Source organism: Parus major, chromosome 24, assembly GCF_001522545.3.
Source record: "Parus major isolate Abel chromosome 24, Parus_major1.1, whole genome shotgun sequence".
In the NCBI taxonomy this organism is placed as follows: Eukaryota; Metazoa; Chordata; class Aves; order Passeriformes; family Paridae; genus Parus; species Parus major.
This window is the reverse complement of record NC_031792.1, coordinates 6,367,777-6,393,555: the sequence shown is the minus strand read 5'-3', so window position 1 is coordinate 6,393,555 and position 25,779 is coordinate 6,367,777. Positions and strand designations below refer to the sequence as shown.

The 25,779-nt window shown below is 44.6% G+C and overlaps 1 protein-coding gene across 3 annotated transcripts in view; it reads left to right on the top strand.

Moving 5' to 3' along the window:
- The window catches only part of ARHGAP32 (Rho GTPase activating protein 32), a 236,175-nt gene that overhangs the window by 54,334 nt on the left and 156,062 nt on the right, over positions 1-25,779 (top strand). For 2 of the 3 annotated variants that reach the window (XM_015649712.3, XM_019008920.2), the window contains exon 1: positions 9,481-9,497. The exons of the other annotated variant lie outside the window; for it this stretch is intronic. The gene's annotated coding sequence lies outside the window, so the exon portion shown is untranslated. Of the gene's footprint in view, positions 1-9,480; positions 9,498-25,779 lie in introns of those variants that run through there. 3 annotated transcript variants of the gene reach the window in all.

Below are 25,779 nucleotides of genomic sequence, written 5' to 3'. Positions count from 1 at the left end.
TATTTCCATGCATTATCCCCTCCTCCAATGTTTAAACACAAAAATAAACCTCCCCCAAGTAACAACAAAACAATACTCTCCTGGGGATCTCAGTGATCTCTTCCTTCTCAATGCAGAGTGAATGTCAGAATGAAAGACACCGAGTGACAGTTTCCATGAATATTACTCAAGCCTCATAAAACAGAATATTCATTTGTTTATAGGACTGGAATGGAGGAGAATTTGCAGATCCAGAGCTGTGACTGACCAAATAAATGCCCTGCAGGCGAAGATAAGACTGTCCCTGAACAAGGAGAGCCTTCAGCTGTATTTTGGAACTTCCTGCATGTTGCATTTCTGTCCTGTTGGCTGTTTCTCTGTGTTGAGGCAGCACCTTCTGTGAAGGATAAACTCCACACCTCATTTACTTGGGGTGTTCCAGCTATTTGTGTTTGGAAGTAATTGGTGCTCCAGTGCTGGGTGCAGATTACAGGCTCTTCCAGAGGGTTCAGAACATTCCTATCCATGCAGATGGGTTTTCCCTGGGCTTTTCTAAGCTCCCTGACTTTCTGTGTAGCTCCAGCCCTTCCCAAGCTTGTGAGAGTAACATCCAGGTATCACCAGAGTGTTCCAAGTCAGTCCTGAGCTTCCAGTGTAGCTCCCTCATTGCATTCATGTGTTTACCTCCCCAAAGCCCTGATACCTTTATAGAGCTCAAAAAAGCCTTGTATAAAAGTGAGTTCCCAATTTGAGGTGACCTGTGGGATGCTGCTTGACACACAAGCTTTAAATCCAGGTTTACACCAAGAATTTCCTAATTTCTTCTCTCAGTCCTACCCTGTGGTGCAGAACTGTTTCTGTGTGAGACACTGATCTGATCCTTCTTGCTGCTTCTCCTGTGTCTCCCATTTTGACAGTACTATGTGTTGTCTCCCTTCAGCAGTCCCAGCTGAGTTAACTGGATTTCTTTCCCTTCTTCACCTTTCAGACTTGCTGCAGAGTAGGGGAGAGACTGTCACCTGTGTTGTGCTTGGAGAGGAAATGCTTTGCATAGCCATTTTTCCAGAGCCAAGAAAATAAATCTTTATTAGCATAACAATGTGTCCCATGTCTGGATAATGACCTGGGAGAGCAAGTCCTGTACTTTGTCAAGTGTTCTTGGTGTCAAGGTGTCAATGCTTGTGTCAAGACCTGATTTAACTTTGGCTGGATTTTGTTAGCATTTCATTTGCCCATCGAAGCTGTGGGCATAAAATGTTGATTTAGGGGCAGCAGAAGGACAGTGTTAAAACTACAACCAAGCAATGTTCTTCAGCTTTTTCCAACCTCTCTCCATCAGTTTAAAAATCACAAGGTTTGCTTGAAAAGACCTGATCTTTTAATTGTAGCAGGGTAAAGTATTTTCTCAGAAAGCAATGGTTGGGAAAGGAGATACAGGACATTTTGTGACAATGGAGTGAAAGAATGGAAAGGAGAATATAGATAAAGAGGTTGTGGAAGGGTTGAAATAACAGCAGGACAATGAAGGATGAGTGGGAAAGTGGGATGATAAGGTGGATAGTAGGAAACAAAGGGTGAGAACTTGAAAAAGAGAAAGCAGTTGAGCAGGAACCTGATGAACTAAAGCAATGAAGAAAGCTGTGAAGAGCAGGGCAAAGTGAAAGTTGGGTGTCAGGTTTTGGGGGCATTTGATATGGCTTAACACACACTTAAGTAGAGGAGGAACGATTCTAAAAATGTCTTCTAATATGAGAGCAAGGCAGAGGTCATGAGGGGTCATTTAAAGATACCTTCCTGTGCTGTAGTGTCTGTGCAGAATCCAGCTTCAGTCAAATGAAGCTTCCTGCAGGATTCACAGGTTCACCTCCTGGGATGTGTGCTCTGACTTCCTCATCGGTCCCAAATCACTGACATCTGAGCAAGCAGTGCACATTCTTTTATGGGTTAATGTGGAGAACTTGGCATGACACTGAGTGCAAGCTCTGAGAGGTTACACAGGCAGCTTTTTTTGAGTAATTGCTTTTCTGACATTCAACTCCCTGCTTTTCACAGGGAGGACATCAGCAATATCCTTTACTAGATTAAGTACTTGGATGCCGAGTGTGGAGAAGGAAGGTTTAACTGCCTGCACATGATTAGGGAGAATAGAACTGAGAGATTGTGCAGATGGAGGTACTTAAATCAGAGTATCTGCAAACTTTAATGTCTGAACAGGCAAAACTATAGCCCTGTTTCAGTCAGAGAGGGTCAGAGTTAAAGGAGAATGATGGCTGTGTAAGAGCAGGCAGTGACACAGAAGACAGAAATTCTCCTCTCTTTCTCTTCTTGCAACTGTCTTGGGGGATATTTTAAATAACAGCTTTCATCCAGGAGGGGACTGAGGTGAGACAGAGGTAGAATTATTGATAGAGCTATTACAGTATATTCCTGTGAGTCGAATAATGGGTTGCCTAATAAAAAAACAGAGCAGCTCATTGCCAGCTTTACACCTGGGGAAAAAGCAAACTGAAGTCCTTTGTAGGACTGTGTATTTGAACACTGAGTGCCTGACAGCTACACCAGAGATTCTTAATGCAATTCCCAGCTCTTCACCATGGGTAGCTCCCTGCTGTGCAGGTGTGGAGGTGGATCACTCCTGTTGCAGAAGATGGACTGTGCAATCCCATGGGATACCTTCCTGCAGCCTAAAGGTACACTTCTCTGGTGGTCTGGACTCTCCACAGTGCTCACAACTGACACACATCTTTCAGTTCATTTGGCAAAACAGGATCAGCTTGTACTTAGAGTGGCTTGGCTGAAAAGGGTCTTGGGGAAATGTGGAACAATGCTCAGAAAGGAGAGGGAAGGACAGATGGGGGAAGCATTTGAAATGTTTTTCTGGAGACTCCTGTGCAGTCTCCTCTGGTTATAGATACATGGGTGCTCATATCACTTGAAAGATGTTCTTTCTGTGTCCTTGCTAGTGCAGAGCTCTTGCTCTGGAGAAGAAGCTGCTCTGTGAGTTGCTGTCATTTGGGGGCCAGATGCTGTTACCTGGGGGAGCTGTGACCTGGGGCAGTGAAATGCATCTGTTTTGCTGCCACTTTATCTGTCTCCCCAACGCTTGGACTTGGCTGCTTTCCATCACATTCATTCTCAAACTGTGGCTCTCCCTCATGGACCTTCTGTCATCCAGTTTTAATGAAGAGAGTTTCCATCTTGGCCATGAATTTTAAGGGTGGCAGAGCTCTTCACAGCAGTCAGGAGCCCAAACACCTCTTTCCCCTGAGCTGCCTCTGCTTATCCCTGCTCCAAGGCTGGAGAAACGCAGACCTTGTGTGTGATAATTTCTGTGCTTGCTTCCTTCTCTCATGTCTCTGCTCTCGATCCCTCAGGAGTTTTTCTTGTCCTTGTAGCTTATCTTGCACTTTCTCAAGGCTTGGTGAGACAGGTTTTCAAGTATTAAGACAGGTGGAAACAAGTCTAGGGAATGAGCTGCTCCTGAGCAGCCATGACACTGATGATTTATTTCTCCATAGCGAACTTGTGAAAAACGTGATTTTTTAACAAAGGTTGCTGTTTCCTTTGCACTGTGGAGTTCTCCTTTGCCATGTCTAAGACACTTTTGAAGGGAGTACCTCTGAGTGCCTGCTCCTTCCCAGAGGGCAGGTGCTGAGGGATTATGGACAGTGCAGAACAGAGGCGGTGATCACACACAGAGACACACCTTGGGCACAGCACCACAGGACAAGCACAAACTTGTCCTGAGCAGCAGCCTGCTTTTTTGGGGGAGGAAGAAAAGCAGTGTGGGAATGCTGGAATTACTCATCTAGTTGAGTGTCTGCTCCACAAGGCTGGTTTCCCTTTACCCTGGAATAAGGTTTTGCTAACAGTAAGTTGCAGGAAGTACCTGCTTCTTCTTCTGGCAGGGATTCCATCAGTGAAGATTGTGGTTCATGACTTAAAAGCACATGCTGTGTGTACTGTGAAGGACTTGGAGACAGGTGGGGGCTCCTTAGCTTCCTCTTTCTGTCCTGTGTCTGGTCTGAAGTCTGAGTGTTCTATTGGAGTTTGACACTTGTGCATTTTATAATACAAACTCCTAAGAAAGGATCTGAGTTTTCAGCATGGGTTTGACTGTGGACTGCTGGGCTTTGCAGCATTTGGGTTGTGCAGGAGTGCCACAGAATGTGCTAATGTCTTTGCACAGGTACAGCACCTGATGGCTCAGGTTTAGGAGGAGGAGGAGGTGGGACACTCAGTTCCATGTGTTTGCTTGGCGTCTCTAGCAATGACTGCGCTGCTCAGTGTTCCTTTTACAGCCTGTGTTGTAGCAAAAACTGCATTTGACACCTTTAAACACAAGGCTTGGTTGGGAGCTGAAGATGTCCCACAGTATGTACCCAGTATGAGTGGAGCTTGGTCTCCACATCCAAATCACTCTATAGCTATGAGATGTTTGCAGGGCTGGGTTTTCACTGAGATCTTTGAATTGTTTCTCCTCTCCTTCCTCTAATAAACACATACACTCTGCAGTTTATGAAATCAGTAGCACACCTGCAGCAGACTGGTTGGCCATCACACACCGAAGGTCTGTATCAAGGAATTCAGCAGGACAACAGTTCTGGTGGTGTGTCACACAACAACATAGCCTGAGAGTGACTGGTGTTTCCTCAGCCCAGAGTGCACAATAAAATCCTCAGGTAGATGACAGAGACAAGGGACAGGTCTCTGTATGGTGCTCCAGGAAGGGTTTATTGGCTGTGGAGGGTCCAGGGTTATATGTCCAAAGATAAAAGCGGGTGGAGGGTCCAGGGTTATATATGGATAAGAGGGGGTGGATCAGAGGGTCAGGGTCCAATGGGAACAGGGAAAAATGATGTGGAGGCAGGGTTAGGGGCAGGAACAACTAATAGGAAAATAGGGGCAGAGGATTGCACCAAACTGGGGCCAATGGGGATTGAGGGAAGGGAGAACATTCTACAGGACTTACATGTAAGGTGAACAGGGGCTGAAGAGGGATGGTCTTAACTGTATGAACCAATGGAACTCAAAACATTAAGATGTACCTGCAGAGGCCTATGGGAGGGAGGCTCTTCTCACTCTGACCTTAGAGAGATCTCTCTTTATTTGTTTCTACCCCTCCAGGGGTGAGGTGTTACTGCAGTGGCAGCACCTTGAGCTTCCACAGTCTGAAGATGCAGTAACTGTCCTGGAGGTGCAGTAATGGTCTTTTAAAATGATTTAAGTGAGAGGTGTGCAGCAGTGGCAATACACTTGTATTTAAAGTGGAGCCTTGGGCATAGCTCTTGCACTGAAGAATGTGCAAGAATGTCCCTCTGGAGAGGGATTTGGAGGTGCCTGCTCAGCACTTTTGCCTTCATATGGGAGCCTGGCTGCAAACAGCCCTTCAGAGGCTCATCCAGCCCTGGGGTTGGTCTCAGCTCCCCTGAGGAGCCTCTGATGTGGGCACAGCTTGAAAGACTTCTACCTACGTTTCGTCAGTCACAAATTGCAGCCTGGTTTTCTCTTTCTTGTGCTGTGATTCACCAAGTCCTTCCAGTATAAAACCACCATTTCTCATATAAAAGTACATTAAACAGGCCCTGAACAACTGTGCTCTGTGGTTGGGAGAGGCAAATGTCCTGTCCTAATCCTCAGGAGAGACCAGTTTGTGACCTATATCATTAATTAGCAATGAAATAGTTCTCAACTTGGACTGGTAGCAAGCTTTTCTTTTAAATATTTTAGTTTCTTTGTTCTAGCTGTCCAGTTGGTCTTTGTTTCCTGAACTTGCTTCAGTGCACATTGAGCAGCACCTCAGCTAAAATTGTGGTTGTAAAATACCCTACAAGAGTGGTGGTGCTTCAAATAATTTACTCAAAAATTTGTGTATCTTAATATTGAACAATTTTTGTATTAAATTGATGTACTTTTGGAAACAAAAGCAATCTTACACCATCTTACCATGCATATGTTATTAATGGCAATCTATTTTTAATTTAATGAAAAATTATGCAAAGAGCAAGGAGAAAAGCTTGCGGCATCCTTGGTCTCTCTCTGCCTAGATAACCTCAAGAAATTGAAGTTACATTTGAAACCCTCTCTTGCTTGGTGCTTTTATACTCTTAAATGGAATAGTGTTTAAACTGAGAGAAACTATCAAACGTGGAAAGAAAGTACTGGCAGAGGTGAGAAGTCGTAAAGAATTGCATAATCCTGTTCCTTAAGTGGTTGACAGAAATTTATGTTAGGAGAGAATTGTCTGAAACAGGAGTTTCTGTTGCAGCTTTCCAAAATTTATTTAGGTGGTAGAAAGCTGAATCATTATGTAATCAAATTATCTGTGTTAGCTCTGTCAACCTGAAGTTAAGTAAATTGGTCATGGGTGCAACCATGTCATAGAGCAGCTTTCCAGGTTGGAGATTTGTTTTGAATTTGATTGTGAGCCACCCCTTGTTACTCCAAGGATTAAGAGATGAAATGTTTCCAAGACAGTTGCTAATTTAACAGCAAATTAGAGTTTGCAGTTATTGATACCTCTCTACTCTGCTCTAATTGAAAAAACAGCAACCACCCCCCAATTTGAGTCACATTTTTAATTTTGTTTTGTTATTGTGATAATTCAAGCCCTAAATAGAGGGAAAGCAAAGCTGACTGGAGAGAGATCTTGTCTGCATTAGAAAAATGATCCATTACTGTCAAAACTTACCTCCAGCAGAAAGAACCCAGTTCATGTGCAGGAAACCTGTTACATCAAACCACAGCAGTTTTGAGCTTGGTTGTCTAAGAAACATCAAAGACCTTTTTAAATGTGACTCTTGGACATGCACAGTGGTATTCCTAATAACTGGTGAATTCTAGTTAGCTGTGAAACAAAATCCTTATTACTGTTTAGCTCTACAGTCCTGAGCCCTGACCTTGGAAAAAGACTGTGCTGCACTGAAAAATGTACAAATAAAGAGCAAGGGAGGCTCTGGCCTTGGAGGGTTTGGAGCTAAAGTGCAGGAGAACAGGTAGCCCTGGGTGAGAGCTGGCAGGAGGAGCTGGAGGTGGGATCTCAGCATGGAACATGGAAGCAGCAGCAGGGCACAATCCTCTGCTGTGCCCCCAACACCTGCCTATGTAGGGATTGCATGTGCTCAATCTCTGCACTGAAATGCACCTTCTCTCACTTGTCATAGGCTCCAGGTAGTTGGGAGTCTCCTGGAGCTGTAATGAAGCTAATTTTCCTAATTTTTCCCCAGAGCTAGTTCTACTCCTCTGAGCAGGGCAGTAGACCTTAAGCTGTAGCAGATATGGTGGGGACAGTGTCTGTAGTGCTTTTATGCTTTATCAATTTCTGAAATGACAGCTTTGGTTTTGCTTTGGTTCTGTTTTATCCAGCTTGGATTGAACACTGTTCACTAGGAGCTATGGAACTGGATTTTAGCCTCACTCCTTTAAGCAGAGCTTTTATCTTCTATCTGTTGTCACCTTAGGGTGCAGTATTTTATTGTAATACACCTGGGTGGAGAATTTCCACAGGGCTTCTCACCTTGTGTTCTCATTCTGTTGGTGCTTTGGGGTCTTGGACCACTGGGGACCTCTGTCCTGGCTCTGTTGCCATCACTTCATGCAAATCCTTCACTTCTCAGTGTGCTTCTGTTTTCTCCTGTCTTGGAATTTGAATTGACTTCCCACTCAAGTCAGAGAGGTCAGTTGAGCTGACCAGTTGAGGTTTAGAATCCCTGGGATGAATCCACCCAGTATCCCTTGGTCTCTGTCACTGGGAGTTGCAGGTGAGGTGTCCAGGGGCAGGAAGGGTGTTTAAACAGCAACTGCAGCCCAGCAGCCACTGATGCAAAATGAGAACAACTTTTTTTCCTAAATGGACATGTTGTTTCCTATTAAGTTTTTCTATCTTTAGGTTATCCCGTTCCTGCATGTCTGTTTTGGTGAAACAAATTAAAATTTGCATTGGGAAAGAGGGATTTGGAAAGGATCATTAAGCTTTCTAGGCACAGAACGGGTATAACCTGTTTGACTTTGCTCAACTTTGCCAAGCTTGAATCTTCTCTGTCTCCTGTAAGTGCTGAGCTCATGCTTGGCCTGGCTGTGTCCTTAGGCATCAGGGCTGATGAACGGGGTTATTGTCACTTGGTTATACAGCGTTTAGCAAGCAGTGCTGATCCAACCATTACAGACTAAAAAAGAACAGTTATACAGACTGTTCTGTATAATTTGGGGTTGTGCAGCCTCTTCTGTTGAATTTTAAACAAAAAGGTGTTGTTTTGGAAATATTTTTGTCTTTCTGCACTCAGTGTCTTGCTGTGTCCAAAAAGCATACAGAATTTCAGCCCCTCAAAATCTTCACTTACACTGATAACCCTCAGCATCCTACTGAGTTGAAAGGAGCTATGTGCAAAACCTTTAGATTCCACATGGAGTTTCCATGGGCTGCAGCCAGACCCTATCCAGCATTGCTACAAATTCTAGCTTGTACTTTTGAACTTCAAGCAGGAGTAGCAGTGATAACAATACAGAAAATCTTGGGCCGTTTCACAGAAGTGAGAACAGCTCTGCATTCTGTACCGATACAGAAAGATTAAAATGACTTGGTGAAGGTCACACAACAAGCTGATGGCCAAGCCAGGACTGAGGGTCATCCATCATCCAGGCTTTCCTCTTATTTGCTAGATCTGAGTGCCTCGGATGGAGAGCTCATCATCCTCACTGCTGCACTGGTGGGCAGTGAAGAATTTCAGTCTTTTAATGGGATCTGAAAGTTGGGTTGTAATAATTATTTCTCATTTCTGGTTTGGTGTATGAACTAGAAATTGTAATAGCAGTTTTTACACAGCTCATTTTCAAACTGGCTGCATAAACAGAGAAATAAATTAAGGCTTACAATCTCCTCTGGGAATGCAGTAAATATTACCCTGTTTTCCAAAAGGAGGTAGCAGAACAGCAAACACGTTAATGTGATATATCCAAGGTTAACCAGTTAGCAGAACTGGGAATAACTCCTGCTCATATGATACTTACTGGTTACTTGTTTAAGTGTTATTTAGCAGTGAGACCATGCAAAGCAGGACAAAACATCTGTGGTTGGATCCGAAGGATGGGGATGGAGATGCTCAGGACAAGAGATGCCTTTTCCTCCTGCAGCTGGGAAAGGGTTACAGCTGAAATGCCTGCAGCAGCCTCAGGAAAACATGAATCGGTGCTGCTGAGGGAGGGCAGGGTGGGAGCCCAGACCCGCGAGCTGCATTGTGCTTTTCCTTTATAAACACAGGTTTTTGGGGGTTTAAACCCGGGGCTCCGGAGCATCGCGGCGGGGCCGGCGGGGGAGCAGCCCCTGCCCCTGCATTCCCCCAGCAGCTCCATCCCTGCTGCCGAGGCTCCGTGCGTGCTCTGTGTGTGCTCTGGCTCTCTGTGTGCCGAGTACGCAACATGGAGGGAGGGACCGGCGCCGCCGCCGCCTTCTCCGGCAGCCGCTCGGGCTCGCTCGCCGCGGGCACCGCCGGAGCCGGGAGCGGCCTCGATGGATCGCACAGGTCAGTGCCGGCCTCGGGATGCTCCTCCGGGACCAGCCTCCCTTCCCCTCCTTTATTCTGACCCTCATCAATGGCGTGCTGAGGCCGTATCTCCGAGGGATGGAATTGTTTCACACCTGGTCTGAGCCAGCTATGCCTAATATAAATGTAGAGCGCGATTAAGGAAGGCAAGTGTGGCGTTTCCACCCAGCAAATGCAAGTTCATTTTAATATTTGCTGTATTTTTAAACTCATGTAAATGACAGCGTGTCTTAAGTAGTTGAGCGTTTGAATGGAGAAAGGTTAATTGCCTGCTTCAGCCACATTACTGGTGTGTAGCTCTCACCAGCATGGAGAAAGCAGACAAAGTCTAATTTTGCATCCAGTCCTTTTTGTGACAACAGTTCTTGAGGCATTTTTGGGTAAAGTCTGTAGAATGTGGTTGTCAGCATGGCAGTAAATGCATTTTTTCCTATTAAAAATGTATTGTATCCTGTGCATAGCAGAGAGGAGCACACAGTGTGTACTTTGAAAGCAGCAATAGTCACAAGGGCTCTGTGCTGAGTGTATTTTTTTTCCTTTCTAATGGATAACTAAGATTTGTTGATGGGATCCGGGTTTAGGAGCAATAGTACTGGAGGGCCAGGTTATCATGTGTGTGTTGTTAAAATTCTTGTGGAATGAGGCAGTGCTGATTATCTTCAGGGCAAAACATCTCCTTCACCCTGGGCTCCAGTTTGTGCTGTCCCTGATAGAAAGTATGCTTGGTGCTGCTGCGGTTCAATTGGGATTTTCTACTTCAGGGCTGAGAATGAATAAATATTTGCTGGTGAGGAAAAAAGGAGGGAGCTATGGATCCAGTATCATTTAAAATTTGCTGTTACCACCTACTTGGGTTACAGATCAAGGCAGTTTTACCACACCAGAAGTTATGTATGAACCAAGGTACCAGAAGCTGGAGGTGTAGGTTCTTTTTTCACTGTTTAACACATTATCAACAATGTCTTGGTAATTTATGCTGACTCCTCCTACTTCACTTACACTGACAGAAACTGAAGGAGAGTAGCTCTCATCAGTACTGCAAAATTTCTTTGAATTTGTCTGTGTTTTATTTTGTCCTTGAAGTGTTTATCCTTAGGAAAGTTGCTGCTGGATATCTGCTTGTGGTTTGACTTGGGCACTCTGAGGAAGGTAGTTGGAAATTATTGGAAACAACAGAAAAAAAATGAACTGTGTCTAGTGTGCTAATGCTGAAGGCTTTACACTCCCCAGCTTCCTTTGTCATGGAAAAAGCACAAAATGCAATATATTGGCAATAAGTTGTTACCTAAGGATAGAGCCACATGCTTGCCAGAGGGGATTTTGTAAATAGGAACTATAGGATTTGTGTTTGGTGTGAATTCCCTTAGGAATGAAAGCTCTGATATTTGTGAGAAGCTGGCAATGTCAATATATACAATATGAGGTTTCTGGCTGAAGACGGATAAAGTTTAGCAGTGGTTTGATGAAATCTGTGCAGTTTTCCTCAGAATGATCTTGCCATCCATGAAGTCTGCAGATTAAATAGATTTTAGTTCTGGCAGTGACATTCCCCCCCCCCCCCCTTTTTTTTTTTTGTCACTTGTGCCAAGAGTCCAGAGTATGACAGAACTCAGGATGAGCTTATTATGGTTGGCTCTCTGAAGGCAGATCTCTTGCTCACGTCCTGCCTTTCAGCACAGAGATAAAATTGGTATTGTTCTTTAGAAGCAAAGCTTGCATTTAACAGGATTATAGGAGTATTTTTAACTTCCTGCTCTCACTCCAGTGCTCCTGATGGATGCTTGGAATGCGGGGAGTTTGCTGGTTATTGCTGTCAAAGTGAATGTGCTGTGCTGATGCAGATTTTCTTGAGGAAAAACATCCTTTTCTGAGTGGCACACTGGAGGGCTGCACAGTCCTTGCCCTACTGGTAACACTGGCTTTGGGGCTGGAGGGAAGAGGGACAGAAAGCAGCAGTGCTGAGCTCATGCCACAGCAGTGCTTGGGAGGATGGGGCAGAGCTGTGTATGTTCCTGGGATGGGGAGCATCTTCTGAGCCAGGCTGGGGGATTGATGCTCGGAACTGGTGCTCGGCACAGGCAGCTTGGGGTGATTTGGGTGTCACGGCTGAGCTGCCTCTCCTCCTGACCTCTGCATGCCCTCCAGCTCTCAGGCACACAGCTTTCCCAGGCTCTGCCCCCCCTGGATGCTTTCCATGGAAAATAAACCTGCATTTTGTCTTATGCAAGGAGGGGACAATTTTATCAGACCCTTAGTGAGCATGTCCTTGGCTCCCCCAGGTCTTTTTGCAACAGCCAGTGTAACAGTGTCGTGTGTGATGTATCCTTAGTATTTATATCAAAAATACAGAAATAATAATTTAATCCCGCTTTGTTGAGCTTTTTGGTTTAATCTTTCTTTGTGTTGAACCGTGTTTCTCCTTATTATTTGATACTTATGAAAACTTCATGCTCTGGTGCCAGGGACCACAGTTTAATCTTTTGATATTCTGCTCCTGATAGTTGTCATTAAAGGGAATTAAATCCCTTAGTTTTCACCTATGTTGAAAAAAAGGAATGTTATTCCCAGCTTCCATTCAGTTATCAGCCTGAAGAAAAGAGGGAAAATGCCCCACAGAATCCCTGGTGAAATGGAGAAACAAGGTGAGTTTGAAATGGTGAGTGTGATGGACAGAAGGCAGGAGAACTGGGATAGGATCTGAGCTTCCCAGTCTTGAGGATAAAGACCAAAGCAGGCAGCTCGTTGTCTGTTGAGTCAGAGCAGGGTAGGCTTCAGTGTCTTTTCATGTAAAAAGAAAAAACAGGCAGATGTACACCTTTTGTGTGTTTCTTTGAATATTGGGAATAGTGACAGGATGTAGTGGCAGGGGCTGAGAAGTGGGCATTTTTATAACTCCACCCAGCTCCTTAGGATGGAATTGTGCAGCCACTCAGCTGCTTGCTCTTGCGTATTTGTTGAAGGAGATTGTGTGTACTGTTTCTGGAGCTTGCAAACATGACTGAATTGGGGATCCAGAAAGAAGCTGAAGTATAACCCTCAGCACCTGGGTTCATTTCACACTCCCAGCCGCTCCTTTGGCTGATGGGAAGATCCATTGTGATTTAGAGTGGGGATGACAGGAGAGGGAGGGTAGGAATTTGAGCTTGGTACCTTGCTTTAAAGCACCATTTGCATTCCAGCTTCTCTTGCACCTTGTGTTCACTCCTTCTGAGAATGTGATTGTGGAATTAGTTATCCCAGCACCTCTGGAGACACCTTGGAGGTGATGTAACACCTGCTTTTCCATCAGTTGTCTTTCCTTATGCAATCCATGCCTAATCTAGTTTGCTTTCTCCTCTGGGTAAAACAGCAGTAAAAGTGCAATACTTGTTAAAAGATCTGTTCCAGTTTTTCTTCAGTGTGATCTGAGGAACTTGGTAGTGGCAGAGGCCACCCTTGGTTCCAGTGGCTGTACTGGGCAGAGCCAGGCATGCCCAGGAACAGGCTGGATGTGTTGGATCATATGTGTCAGATTATTGCATTTATAAAGGGTTGGGTCTTGCCCTTCCTGGCAGAAGGTTCCATGCCTGACTAACTCTGGAAGCATCCAGAGGTGACACAGCATTGCTGCTCCTTGGGTTACAGACTTACTCCAGGTTCACTCCAAGGCTCCTTGAAGGTCTAAATTCTCCAGTTAATCCATCTTGGGGAAGGACTTCTGACCTGATACTTCCCACAAAGTTAAAGACCAGAAAGCCTTTGTTCATAAGCACTGATGAGAGTTTAAGTCAGCTTCTTGTTTCTTGCTTCAGACCGTTCAAGCTCGGGGCAGTTTTAGCTGGGGGATCCTGTGGCTTTTCTGGAGTAAGAGATGATGTTTTCCTGGACACAGAGCTGGTAACGCAGGCAGTGCTGCTGGTGGTTGCTTTCTCCTGGCAGATGGATTGAGTGCAGTGTGCAGCCCTGGTGGGATTTAACCACTCTTGGAAGGGGCAGTTTTGTGACTGCAACTCTCTGCCAGCTCCGGATCACTGTGTGCATGTCCCTGTTCCAAGTGTGACACTAATGAACACCAGTGGGCTGTGCTTTCTCCCTTTCATTGTGCGTTAAACAGATTTTCCTACTCACAGCACTATTGAATAGTCAAGGATTTCTCAAAATTTTCCCCCCCAGGGTTTATAAATTAGTGCTCCAAACCTTGTTCCCGACTGGAATGCAGCAGATGAGATTTCAGCCCTTAAGGAGAATTTTAACTGTGCAAACAGTCTTGGTTCTCTGGCCGCTTGTTTTCATTTGTGTATTACTGAAGACTTTGTCCTTTTAAAAGTGAAACATAACAAGATATCACACAAACCTTTTTCAGAAATAATAAATACAATATTTCCAAGCCTTTTCAGTCTGCTGTTCTCTGTGTATTTTCTCTTACTGATACTTCAGTGGAATAGCTTTGCTTGCTGTAGGAGATAAATGTTATTTGTAAACGTGCATTGCATCTCTTTGCAGTGTCACTGTACTGGTTTCTGTTTTGGGAGTGTAAATGTGCTGGGCCAGTGTATGCCATGCTTTTTAAAATATTATTTACATAAAATATCCAACTATTCTAAGTGCATATGCCTACAGTGGCTCTGTGAAATCTGTTCATGTTCTAATAATGATGTGCTAGGAGAAAGCTTCTCACAACCTGAAGTGCATGCAATTGAGAGTCAAAAGGTAAATAAAAAGAGCACTTAACAACTTGGTAATTTTTTTTTTCATGGTTTCTGATCAAATCTCATAATTTGGAGTGATGAGAAGAGCAACCAGGACAAGATTTTCATGTTTTCTATGATTTTCTACTTTAGTAGAAATTTGAATAGCACCAAGTACCCAGCAAACCCCTTGCTACAGGTGAAATAAGTGGGTTTTGACTTAATAGATTTGATACCAGGTGTTGGATATTTGGGCACTCTCCTGTGAGGATAAAGGCAGCGACTCCTCCTAACATACTTTTGCATAAGCAAAATCTAATGCGAAACCAACTCTTGGTGGTGCCAGCCCAGGGAACAGCCAGAGTGTAGGAGCAGTTCTGAGCCTTTTCTGCAGTTAAATTGGTCTCATTTGGAACACCGAGAGTGGAGCAGGCTGGCTGGAGGACTTGCCTAGCCAGAAACAAGGCATGGCTTGTGAAAAATAGAACAAGAAGAGGAAACTACGCTGATGTCTTCATCTTGCAGCGTCTCATCTGATGCTCAGTGATGACAGCGTCCTTTAAGGGGACTTTTCCAGCTCCATGTGGTACCAAGGGAACTGCTTTTGGGCACACATGAAAACACAGATTTTCATGAACTTGGATTCCCTGTTCCCTATTAATGGGGAAAACAAGGCCAGCACACACCAGATACCAGTTTCAGAGGATGGTCATTCTTAAATCCTGTTATTTGTGGTTGCAAAGAACCATTAAGTTAGTGCCCAGAAGGTTAACCAAAACCATGTTGACTTTTTTCCTGTACATACTAATTTGTTTAGTAATGCCATGGTTGCTCATAGCTTTTTGCAGGAGTGATATAATAAGATTAACAAACCTCTGATCGCTTCCATATCTGATCCTCAAATCCCCCTGGGAAGCTGTGAAAGTGTCAGAGCTCTGCTGCTCGTGTGTGGGGCCTGCTCTGGCAAAGCCCAGAGTTGTTCTTTATGGGATATGTTAGGATGTGGTTGCTGGAATGATGGAGGAGCTGAGCTTCCATCTGCAGCCTTGGAGCCAGTGTGAGTTTGGGAAACAGGGCAAAGCTGCTGAGGCTGCCAGCCAGGGGTTCATTATTGGAAAGAAAAGACAAACGCCCCCTCCTTCCCCCTGCTGGACTCTGGAGATGGAAGCAAGTTTCATACAGAGATAATTATGCTACTGGAAAAACTGCTGTGACAGCTCCCAGCACCACAAGTGGAGTTCTTGTGGGGAAAAAGCCATGTTAGATGTGCCAGTTCCTTCTGTATCCTCCCAGTTAACGTGGTGTACAGGCATAGTGTTGTCCTGGAGCACTTGGAACTTCCTCACCTCCTCGCCTTAGCTTTTCTTACCAGCTTCACCCTAAAGAAGTTTGCTGTTTCTAATGAAGTTTGTTGTTTTAAAATTACACACTTCATGGTCATGTTTAAGAATGCAGATGGACACCTGAATTATATTTTCCCCTGCTTATAAAAATATCCATGATTGATTGCTTCTGAGTGCAAAATGGGAAGTTTTTTCCTTAAAACAGAACCAAAATGAAGGAGAACTCTCACAGTATGTGTGCTTATATGTGTATATATATATGTATATATATAAGCAGCACAGAATGAACCAAGACTTGAGCTAAGTATTGATTCTGAAGCTGTGTTCTGCTCCTGGGCTTTGATAATGCAGTGTTTTTAGCCTTGCTGAGGTGATAACAGTTTTGTCCCATACTTCATGGAAACCTGTCTGAATCTCTGTGTTAGATCTCCCTGGACATGGTCCCAGCTTACTGCCCTTTCTGTGCAAAGTCCATGCCTCATTTTGTAATTAATTTCTCCCAATTTCCCAGTGGTGTCTCTGCAGTTGACAAAAAAAGCTTTTCCCTAGTTCTGGAGCGGTAGAACTTTGGTGGGGATGTTGCTTTTTCCATTGTGTGCAGGACTGATGACTTGCAGAAATAATACAGCTTTTCTCCACTCTCCAGTGTTAACAAACACTGGAGACATACGAATCACACAAAAACCTTTTCTCCAGCAAACTGCCCTGGGTTTGAGCACATTCTCCCTTTTCAGTGCTTGACCACACATGGAACTTCTCAGGAGCGGCTGCTCACAAATAATTCCAGATGCCGATGGAGCCTGAATACAGTGTTCTGTTTTGTATGGAGCCTGTTTGTGCTGACCTTTTCCAATCCATTTTCTTCCTTTTTAGGCTGAGGATCACCTCTTTGCTCCTTTAAGATACATATCCAAGACACTTTTAAATCTCAAAACTCAGACAAAAGGCAAAACTCCTTTTTTTTTGTTGTTCTGTTCTCTCCATTCCGTATGGGCTGGTAGAGAGAAGGTCCTTGGCTGCTGCTGTCATTGTCCCTTTAGCAAGAATTGTGGGATTTCCAGGGTCTGCACAGCTGTTGGGTGTGCAGACAACATAAATCCTGGTCTTGGCTTTGCCTGCTTATGAATTTCAGGAGACAACGTTATTCCTCTGAGAATTTGTTACTCAGTTCAGTGCTCAAGTTGGAATCATTGGCAAGAGAAGATCTGAGCCACTTGGCCACAGGACTGTGAACATAAAGAGTTCCCTTCCAGGGCTATTGAATTCAGCTCCTTGATTCTGATTTTCCTCATTTCTCATGTCTCGTTTGGCAGGGGAATGTCAGAGCAAGAATAGTTAGAAATGCTGTGAATTAGTTTCAGATAAGCCAGCGTGCATTCAGCGAGCGGTGGAATTTGTGCCTGACTGCGCTGCCACGGGAACAGCCAGGAAAGCCCCACAAAGGCAGGCCTGGGAATGCTCAGGCCCTGCTGGACCCTGTGTGAGGAGCAGCAGGAGCAGGGATGCCAGCTGCCATCAGCTGCTGCTGGCTCCTGCTCCTGGTGCTGAGCCCTGCCAGCACAGAGCCCCGAGCACTCAGCACGGGCTGCAGCCACAAAGGGCTCGAGCGAAGGGCTTTAAACCTGCTGCTGTGAAGGTGACTTTTGTGTGGGTTCAGAAAGCCAGGTTGATTTGCAGCCAGAGGACCCAGAAGGGAGTGTGTTTGTGCAGAATGAATGGTTCCATGGGTTATCAATGTGCTCCCTGTGCTCTAGCACCAGTGTGCTTCAGAACAACTCGTGCTTCCTGGAGAGCGACCCTTTATGAGAATGTGGTACCACTTAGGGATTTAACCACACTCTTTCCCTCTAGATTCTGTGGAGACAGGTTTAGTGACACATGAGGAATGCTCTATAATTGCAGATTTCAGTGGCTTTAGAACAATGGTGAAAGTACAGCCTACTGGTGCATGGGGTGGGAACCTCCTCCTGGGCCTTTGCAGCACTTTCTGCTCCTTTCAGCAGTAGGAAGGGTGTAAAATGATGTACTTGGGTGCTACCACCACCTAGCTGTGATGGCAAATTGCTGGAAATCATTACTGAAAGGGGAAAAGTTTAAGCTGACTTGGTAAACTGTTTTCAGGGTTTTATTTGACTTTCTTCATCCCTTATAAACTTACCTCATCACACCCTGTGAACTCTGCTTTTCACACTTTATAAACCATTGTGGCAGAAATTAACAGCAGAAAATTCCAGTGTATTTTCAGTTGTGAGTTTTCTTTGTGTTCAGTCCTCAGATCTTGTACAGTAGCGTTAATTCTCCTAGCAAATAACACAACCAAGCATCAGAAGGGAAAAAGTATCTGGAGTGATATGAGGTAATAGTGTATTTTCTATTCTTCCTTCACAAGTGCTGCATTGGCAGATCTGACTGGTTTTTGGAGAAGCTGTTAGATCAAGGAATGAGATACAGCTGGGTGAAACAAGGGCCTATCTCAAAGCTGCCATGCAGTGCTGTTAGGAGCATGCAGTACCTTTGGGACGGACTAAAAATTACTAAAATTATGTGTATAGGCAAGAGTAGAGTGAAAAAGATAAAATGCAATTGCATATATTGCATCTCCTTCCTTTCCTTTTCCCTTCATCCCTTCCTGCTTCCCTTCTGAAATGGAAAACCAGTCCCTGAGTAGAAGCAGTATAGATTTCTCCTTCATGTACTTACTTGGTTTTTCTAGTGGAGTGAACTGACCTTTTTAAGTTTGCACTTGTGCCTGAAATTTGTTTGATTAAAACACATCCCTGTCATCTGCCAGGGAGGGTTTTGGCTTTTCCTCTGTCCATTGATGTTTAATTTCCTCTGCCCAGGGTCTGTCGCCACCTCAGGGGGAGGGGAGAGGAGAGGGAGAGGAGAGGAGAGGGAGAGGGAGAGGAGAGGGAGAGGGAGAGGGAGACTGCCAGGGAGGGTTTTGGCTTTTCCTCTGTCCATTGATGTTTAATTTCCTCTGCCCAGGGTCTGTCGCCACCTCATGGAGAGGGGAGAGGAGAGGGAGAGGGAGAGGGAGAGGGAGAGGGAGAGGGAGAGGGAAAAAAGAAAAAAGAAAAAAAGAGCAGTAAACTAAAACCTGTCTCCCACAACATGACAGGAATAACCACAAATCAGATTTTTCCTGTGGTCAGTCATTTATGTGCAAACCCTTCAATGCAACATCAAANTGGGGCCCAGCACTGAGTCCTGGCTCTGAGCCTGAGCAGAGGGAGCAAAACACTTCATTTCTGCACCCAAGGACTCATTTTAAAGAAATGCTCAGTGACTTTTCATCTGTAGAAGGATGAACCCTCAGCATTTAAAAAACAGCAATCAAGTAACTGAAGATCACAAGTCCGACTTTAAAAATGCCTTTCAAGGTGTGCTTTGATTATAATTTTATTTTCCCTCCAATTTGAACTTTTCAGTGCAAGATGGGTCATGCTGTTCACCTTTCCTCCACAAGATAATTCAGTAATTATACTGAAAACTGAGAATATTTCATCACTGTTTGACTCCATGACTGGAGCTTTGAAAATATGAAATGCTGAGAGACTTCCAGTGAAATGGTGAGAAATTCTAATACTGTTTTAATGTACTTATAAATCAAGGTCATGGCCAGTCCAAAGAACATATGTACAGGTCTTGTAAGTCGTGGGGGTTGGTAAAAATATTTCCCCATTTCTTCTCAGCTCCTTGAAAACCAGCAGCAGGACATTATTTCTGCATCCATATTGTTTAATGTGCACACACTTCTTGTTCTCTTTGGAGGGGATTTTAAGTACAGCTTCACACAGAATTGTGAGGTTCTGTGGCAGCATCTCCTGTTCTGTATAGGGCTTTATAAATATTTGCAGTGGACAAGCAGGTAACCTCATCTTCCCTTCTGCCTGGGTGAAGAAGGAGTTCCAGGTACTGGAAGAAGCACTGGGATGATGTTCCCTGCCTTGTGGAGTTATTCTGTGCTTCCCGCAGGGAACTTACAGTAACCTGGATCTGTGGTTTTTTATTGGTTTTGTGCATCCTCTTGAAATAACTGAAATACCACCTTGGCTTTGGAGTGTGTAACATGTTTCATGAACTCCACAGTGACACTGGGAGGAAAGGTGCTGCTCTGCCTGATGCAGACTTTTTAAATGAGATTTTGGATCTGATTACAGCTAACAAGGAATAGACATTGGATATGGCATTGGAAACAGACACCCCTGAGATGTAAAACCCTTGCTGCTGCACACACGGATGTTTAATTAGTACCTGGTCCCTTTATGAATCATGATGTGCCTCTGCTTAGGGAACATTTTTGACAAATCCCCAGCGGCTCATAAAAGAGCACAAGGTAAGGTTTTTGGCCCATTCTCTCTTGTGCAGACACAGAATTTCCTTGGTGCCTGCTAAGGACAAAGCAAAGTCTGGGTGCAAAGAAACAGGAAGGCTCATAGGAAATAACCTCAGACTCCTGCTTCCTGGTAAAAAAGAGTTGTGCATTTATGGATGAAATGGATGCTGTGGTGTTGGATGGAGTTTGAAGATGTCACCTGCTGAGCTCTCTGTGCTCCAGCCCCTTTGGCTGTCAAGTCATGTGTGGGGAGCTCTGGCCAGAGTGTTGAGATTGCTGCAGTAGCTGGGGCTTTAGGGCTGTTTTATCATCATCCATTAGGTTCTGGAAGTGCTGATCAGCAGGGAGCTCAGTCACCTGTGCAGCACAGGGAACAAACAGGAAATACTGGTTTGGGAAGAAGCTTTCCTGTGTTTAGCACTGTTAGAGAGGAGAAAATTAAAGCAGAAACTGCAGGTTCTTCTGGATACTTATCGTTTACCCACTCTTGATTTTACCTTTGCATGTGTATTTCTTAAAAATTGGGATACAGCTCTCTTCAGAGAAATAAGGAATTCAAAGGAAGTTCAGAGCATTACATAATTCAGAATACGTGTGTACTCCGATGGATGAAATATTCTTGCTTTTGCTTGTGCCATAAAGTATTTATAAGGCTATTGATGCCTTGTCTCTCCTTTACCAAACATTCCCCCTTTCCCAGCTATCCTAAAACACTTCCTAAGTCAGTAAATGAGAGAACAGCACCCACTGATGTTTGACACTTTCTGTGCCAACAGAACAGGAAGGGAAAAGAAGCACACCAAGGGATATCTATTGCCACTGTCATGAACCTTAGAACTTCATAAAAATGATGCTTTTGCTGCTTGAGTGTGCTAACAGAAATGAATATGTGGAGTAATGAGAGTGTGGCAGCATGTCAGGGGAAGACAGACATCAGGTCTGAGAAAGGGGCTGGCTCCCTGTCTTCTGTCACCATTCCCAGCTGTGTTGCTTTGTGTTGGTGCTGGCTGTTTGTGGGAGCTGGGGAAGTGGGAAGTGTTGGCATGGTGTGAGTGTGGTCTTAGCAGGAAGCTTCATGTGCAGACACATTTTGTGTGTAAGGAAATCTTCTAGCTGTGCACTGGATCTGTTTGCAGGGGAATATAAAATAATATTGTTTGTAGAGAACATATTTAATTACTGCTGCTTTATTTACAATAAAACAAGTGTGTTGAAAGCTTTAATTACATAATGGGAATACATAAACATATCAATCTCCATTCAAGAGCCAAAAGGTTTGTCTTTTTCACTAACCATGCTCTCTGCTGTGGGACTTCCACGACATAATGGGTGGCATCAGGTCTGGGTTGTGTTGCCTGTTCAGTTACTGCATGAAAAATAAAGCAGAGCAAGCTTGAAGAGGTCACTTGCATAGCTTAGAGATCACTTAGGTTTTGCTTGAAGGGCTTTCATAGTTAAATTGAAGATCCTGGAGTGCCAGAAGAAGGGGTAATAGCTTCTCACTGCTGAGGGCAGGGTTGGACGGGATTTTTGAGAGAAATTGTTCCCTGTGAGGGTTCTGAGGCCCTGGGACAGGGTTCTCAGAGAAGCTGTGGCTGCCCCATCCCTGGAAGTGTCCAAGGCCAGGGCTTGGAGCAGTCTGGGACAGTGGAAGGTGTCCCTGTCTGTGTCAGGGGTTGGCACTGAGTGGTCTTTAAGCTCCCTCCCAACCCAACCTGTTTTGTGTCTCCATGGTTTATTAAATGTTTTTATTAAATGTAAATAAGGAAAAAATATTTTTAAAAACTCACCCCAATTTCTTCTTAAAGTTTGCAGAGAACAATTCAGTGAGCTAGTTTGAATTTGGGAATGAAAAACCTCAGAGGAGGGAAGGAGCTACCTTGGCTTGGGCTGTCACATGGAATAGAGTCTCAGTGTGTGAACTGCCTGGGAGCAGAGAGGGAGACACTGATCACCAAGTCACATCCCTGTGGGAAGCCACCAGCCCCATTCTGGGGAGAGCAGGGAGAGGAGCCTGCCATGGGAATGAACTTCCCATGAACTGAGAGGGACTCAGCTCCTGGCTCAGTCAGATTTCCAGCAGCCACATCATGGCCTTAGGAAATCCCAGTCCTCTTTGGCTAGCAGATTTAGGGGTGGTTACAGGCTCATTTTTGTTGCGCTGGGCTTTTCCCTGCTCTGATGATAGGAGACACTCTCTTTTCTGACCATTCCAACAGTGTGTGCATGATGTGGGAGCAAGGAGCAGGTGCTTTTCTGGGATGGTTCATTACCTGTTCTGTGGCTCTGTAAGCCACATCCTCACCAGGAATCTTTGGAAGTGCTGCTGTCAGGCTGCTCTGTTGACTGAGGCTGCATTGTATCTTGTCATTTTACTCCTTTGTCCACTGTATTTTTATTTTTACCAGGCTGCTCTGTTGACTGAGGCTGCATTGTATCTTGTCATTTTACTCCTTTGTCCACTGTATTTTTATTTTTACCTATTTTCTCACAGCTTTCTCTTTTTGCAGAGTTATTAATTATGCACTAAAAAGCCTCTGTAAGTGTCAGTTCTAAAATGATCCTGGTTACTGAGAGAGGGGGAAGAGGCTGGGAGAGCACTGTTTAGTGCCTTTTTCCTGGGCACCGAGATTAATATGTGCTGCTTTCAGCAGGATCTCATTGCCTTGGGAAGGGCAGTAGCCCAGTCACTTCATTATTCTGCTGCTCTGCACAAGTGCCAGTGGAATAGAGATGCTTTCATTTTCCAGATGACCCTTTGGGTGCTTGAGACAAATGTTTTCAAAAGCTGCTCCACACTTTCTTTTTTTGGTTGTTTTTTTTTTTTTTCCTTGTCAAAGTGACAAAGCTGTAAATCCCTTCATCACTTTCTCTAGCACATGACACCTGCAACCTTTCTGAATGCCTTCAAAATAATGGACAGTGTGCTTTCACTGGTTGGTACTTAACCAAATCATTAAGGCTTTATTTGTCTATGTATTTGTTTTCCCAAGAGGGTATTTTATTACTGACAGCATGAGTCAGGACAATTGAAGGTTGCAGTGAAATATTCCAGCCTGTACTGTGATGCACTGGAATGAAGTGTTACCTTAGTCATACTGAAAATAAAAAATTCATGTACCATATACTTCCTTAGCCCTTCCCAGCATCCCCTTCCCCCAAAGCACAGCGTTTTGAGAGCTCCTGGGAGGTGGAATGTTGTTCCTCAGCATTTGTGTGCAAACAGGTTGTCAGCATGGGTTAAAAAAGTGTCCATGGCCATGTTTTATGGAAACAAGGCTTTTATGGAGGACAGACAGCAGCCAGCACTCTTGGGTTTTATTCCAGCCTTCACTGACTAAGGCAATGCTGAGGCTTCTTGTGCATTATTTACACTATTTTAAAAGAAGGAGTAACAAAAATAGCTGTTTTACAGGAACATTTTGACTTAATTGTGAAGAGCTGCATGGGTCAAGTAGAAAAATTACTTCAGGGAAATACTTTATTTTATTCCTGTTGGTCTTTTGAAAGAGGGTTGAAAGGGGTGGGTTGTATTTTCATCAGGATTGTCCTTGTTCATCCCAACCACTGGAGTCCTCTGAGCTGTGCCCGAGGTGCTGGGGGGCTGGATGTTGACACAGATGTCAGGAGGATGTTGCAGATGTTGTGATTGTCCTCAGGATGGCTTCCTGTTTTCCACTGTAACTGGTTGAGATACACCAGACCAGGGTCCCCCTTGATCCCTCACTGCCAGCTCTTCTAACACACCTAATTCATTGTGCCAGTCCTGAAGCCCCAGCTTTCCTTGTCTTGCAGGGGTTAATTTTCTCAGTAGTTTTCACAGCTTCTGTTGGCTATCAGGGGTGGTGTGATGGTAAAGGAGAACATTTAGAGTGTCATTCCTAGTACTGTTACCTTTCAGCTGCCCTTTTCTCCCCTCCCCTCTGATTTTATAGTTCCCTGCTCCAGCCAACACAGTTTGTCATTCTGCTGCACAGAGGAGTTGTTGGCATCCTCTCCTCTTTTATTGCTCTGGTGCAGAAGCAGAATGGTGGCAGAGATGCAAAATTGACACCAGTGGAACCAGGCCAGTTGAGATTCAAAAGGCAGAGATAAGACATGGCACTTTTCAAGGGATTGAGTTTGCCAGGGAGAAATGATGGAAAGGAATTGCAGTTACCTGATACCTTTCCTTTCTCCTCCTGCCTTGCAGAGCACATGAGCATCTGCTCAAATGTCACTGAATGTCACCTGGCTCGGGCCAGGCAGACACCCAGTGCCTTGGGGTCTCTCTGGACTCCAGACTGAAGGGACAGCAATTTGGTAATTTGGGAGGGAGGAGGATTAAATGTTCTTGAAGAGCTATTTGCATAAAGGTTTGCAAAGGAGAGTATAAGTGAGATGTTCAAATTGAGCAGTGAAATCTGCACAGCTTGTCTCACTCATCCATGTGGTTGGAGCATGTTATCTCTATTTAAACAGATTACATTTGATCTTACCATTCCAGGAGGAGCTGCTCAACAGTCATGGCAGAGCTCTCCTGGAAAGCTCTGCTGGAGAAACAGGAGGTGGACAACCACGGAGGTGCAGGGATGCTCTGTCACCTTCCCATCCTGACTGCATTCCTGGGCCTGGCAGGGCTGCAGGCTGACTCTCCTGCGTTGCCACACTCCTGCTCCCTTCCCTGACTTCCTCAGGCTGGCATTCTGTCTGCTCCATCCTTTCCCGACTTCTGGCTGGGCTGTAGCTTCTTCTCACATTGCTCACCAAGAAAAGTACCTCTGCAGCAAGCCTGGCAGGTGCTGGAAGGCAGGGGTTAAAGCCAGGCTCTGTGCTTCTCTGCCTGCTCAGGTGTGCTGGGAGGGATCCAAACTGGGAAACAGCAGACAGTTCTGAGCACACAGGCAGAATTGCAGCCTGGGAACTCTGCTTCTGTCTCTTTATTACTCTACTTATGTTTTTATGGTACCTGTCCTTATTGAAAAGACTTTCCTGTCTTCAGCTGCTGTATTTATTTATTTGTTTGTTTGTTTTCTTCCTGCTGAGTCATTGCACAGCTCACCAGTCCTTTGTAAGCATCACTTTCTAATGAGTCCTGACTCGGTTGTCCCTTTCTGCTTTCTTCCTGCACTCAGTGTACCAGCACTCCAACCAAGCTGCTCCCATGGTATTCCTCTGTGATCAGGGTGAGTGAGGCATATTCTAGTGGCAGGATTTGTCTCATGCTCAGGGACTTGTAATTCCTGTGATGTTCTCATTTTGAAATTGTTCATTTTCCTTGCACAGAGGCAGCTGGTGGATGCAGACACGTTCTCCTGGAGTTAAGGGGACAGGAAACCTTGTTTGCTTTTGTTTTTCCATGCACTGCACTGCTGGCATCTGCTTAGGCAATTCAACACCTTTCATATTTTCCATCCCTTATAATGTATTAGAGAGGGCCTTTGTTCTTTGAGTATCTTTTCTGTCTTGACTAGGAATATACAGTTCACTGTTTCCCTCTTTCTTTATCCCTCCTTCCTTCTACCTTTAAAATTGAGTTGGTATTTCAGAGACCTTCTTGTCTGGCCTGATATAAAATTAGAGGTTTCATAAGCCCACAGAATTTTGAAGCAGCACAATTAAAATGTTTTGTTTTAGAAGGTTGCAATTTCTTCCAGTTTTAAAACCTCCTTGTTCTCAGTCAAAGATTGTTTCTGTAATTCTTACATTTTGTTGTTCATAGTTTGTTTTTAAAATTAAACCACAAATATGGTCTATAATATTTCCCCGAAGTGTTTGTGTTTCAGATGCTTCCCCCTGCCCCAGTTAATTAGAAATAACAACAACCAACAAAACTATTCCTTTTACCTGGTCTCTGGCATTCCTGAGGGATTAGGGTGGTGTTGCACAATAAGGCACTGAACCCCTGTCCATGTCCAGGGACTCAACTCAGC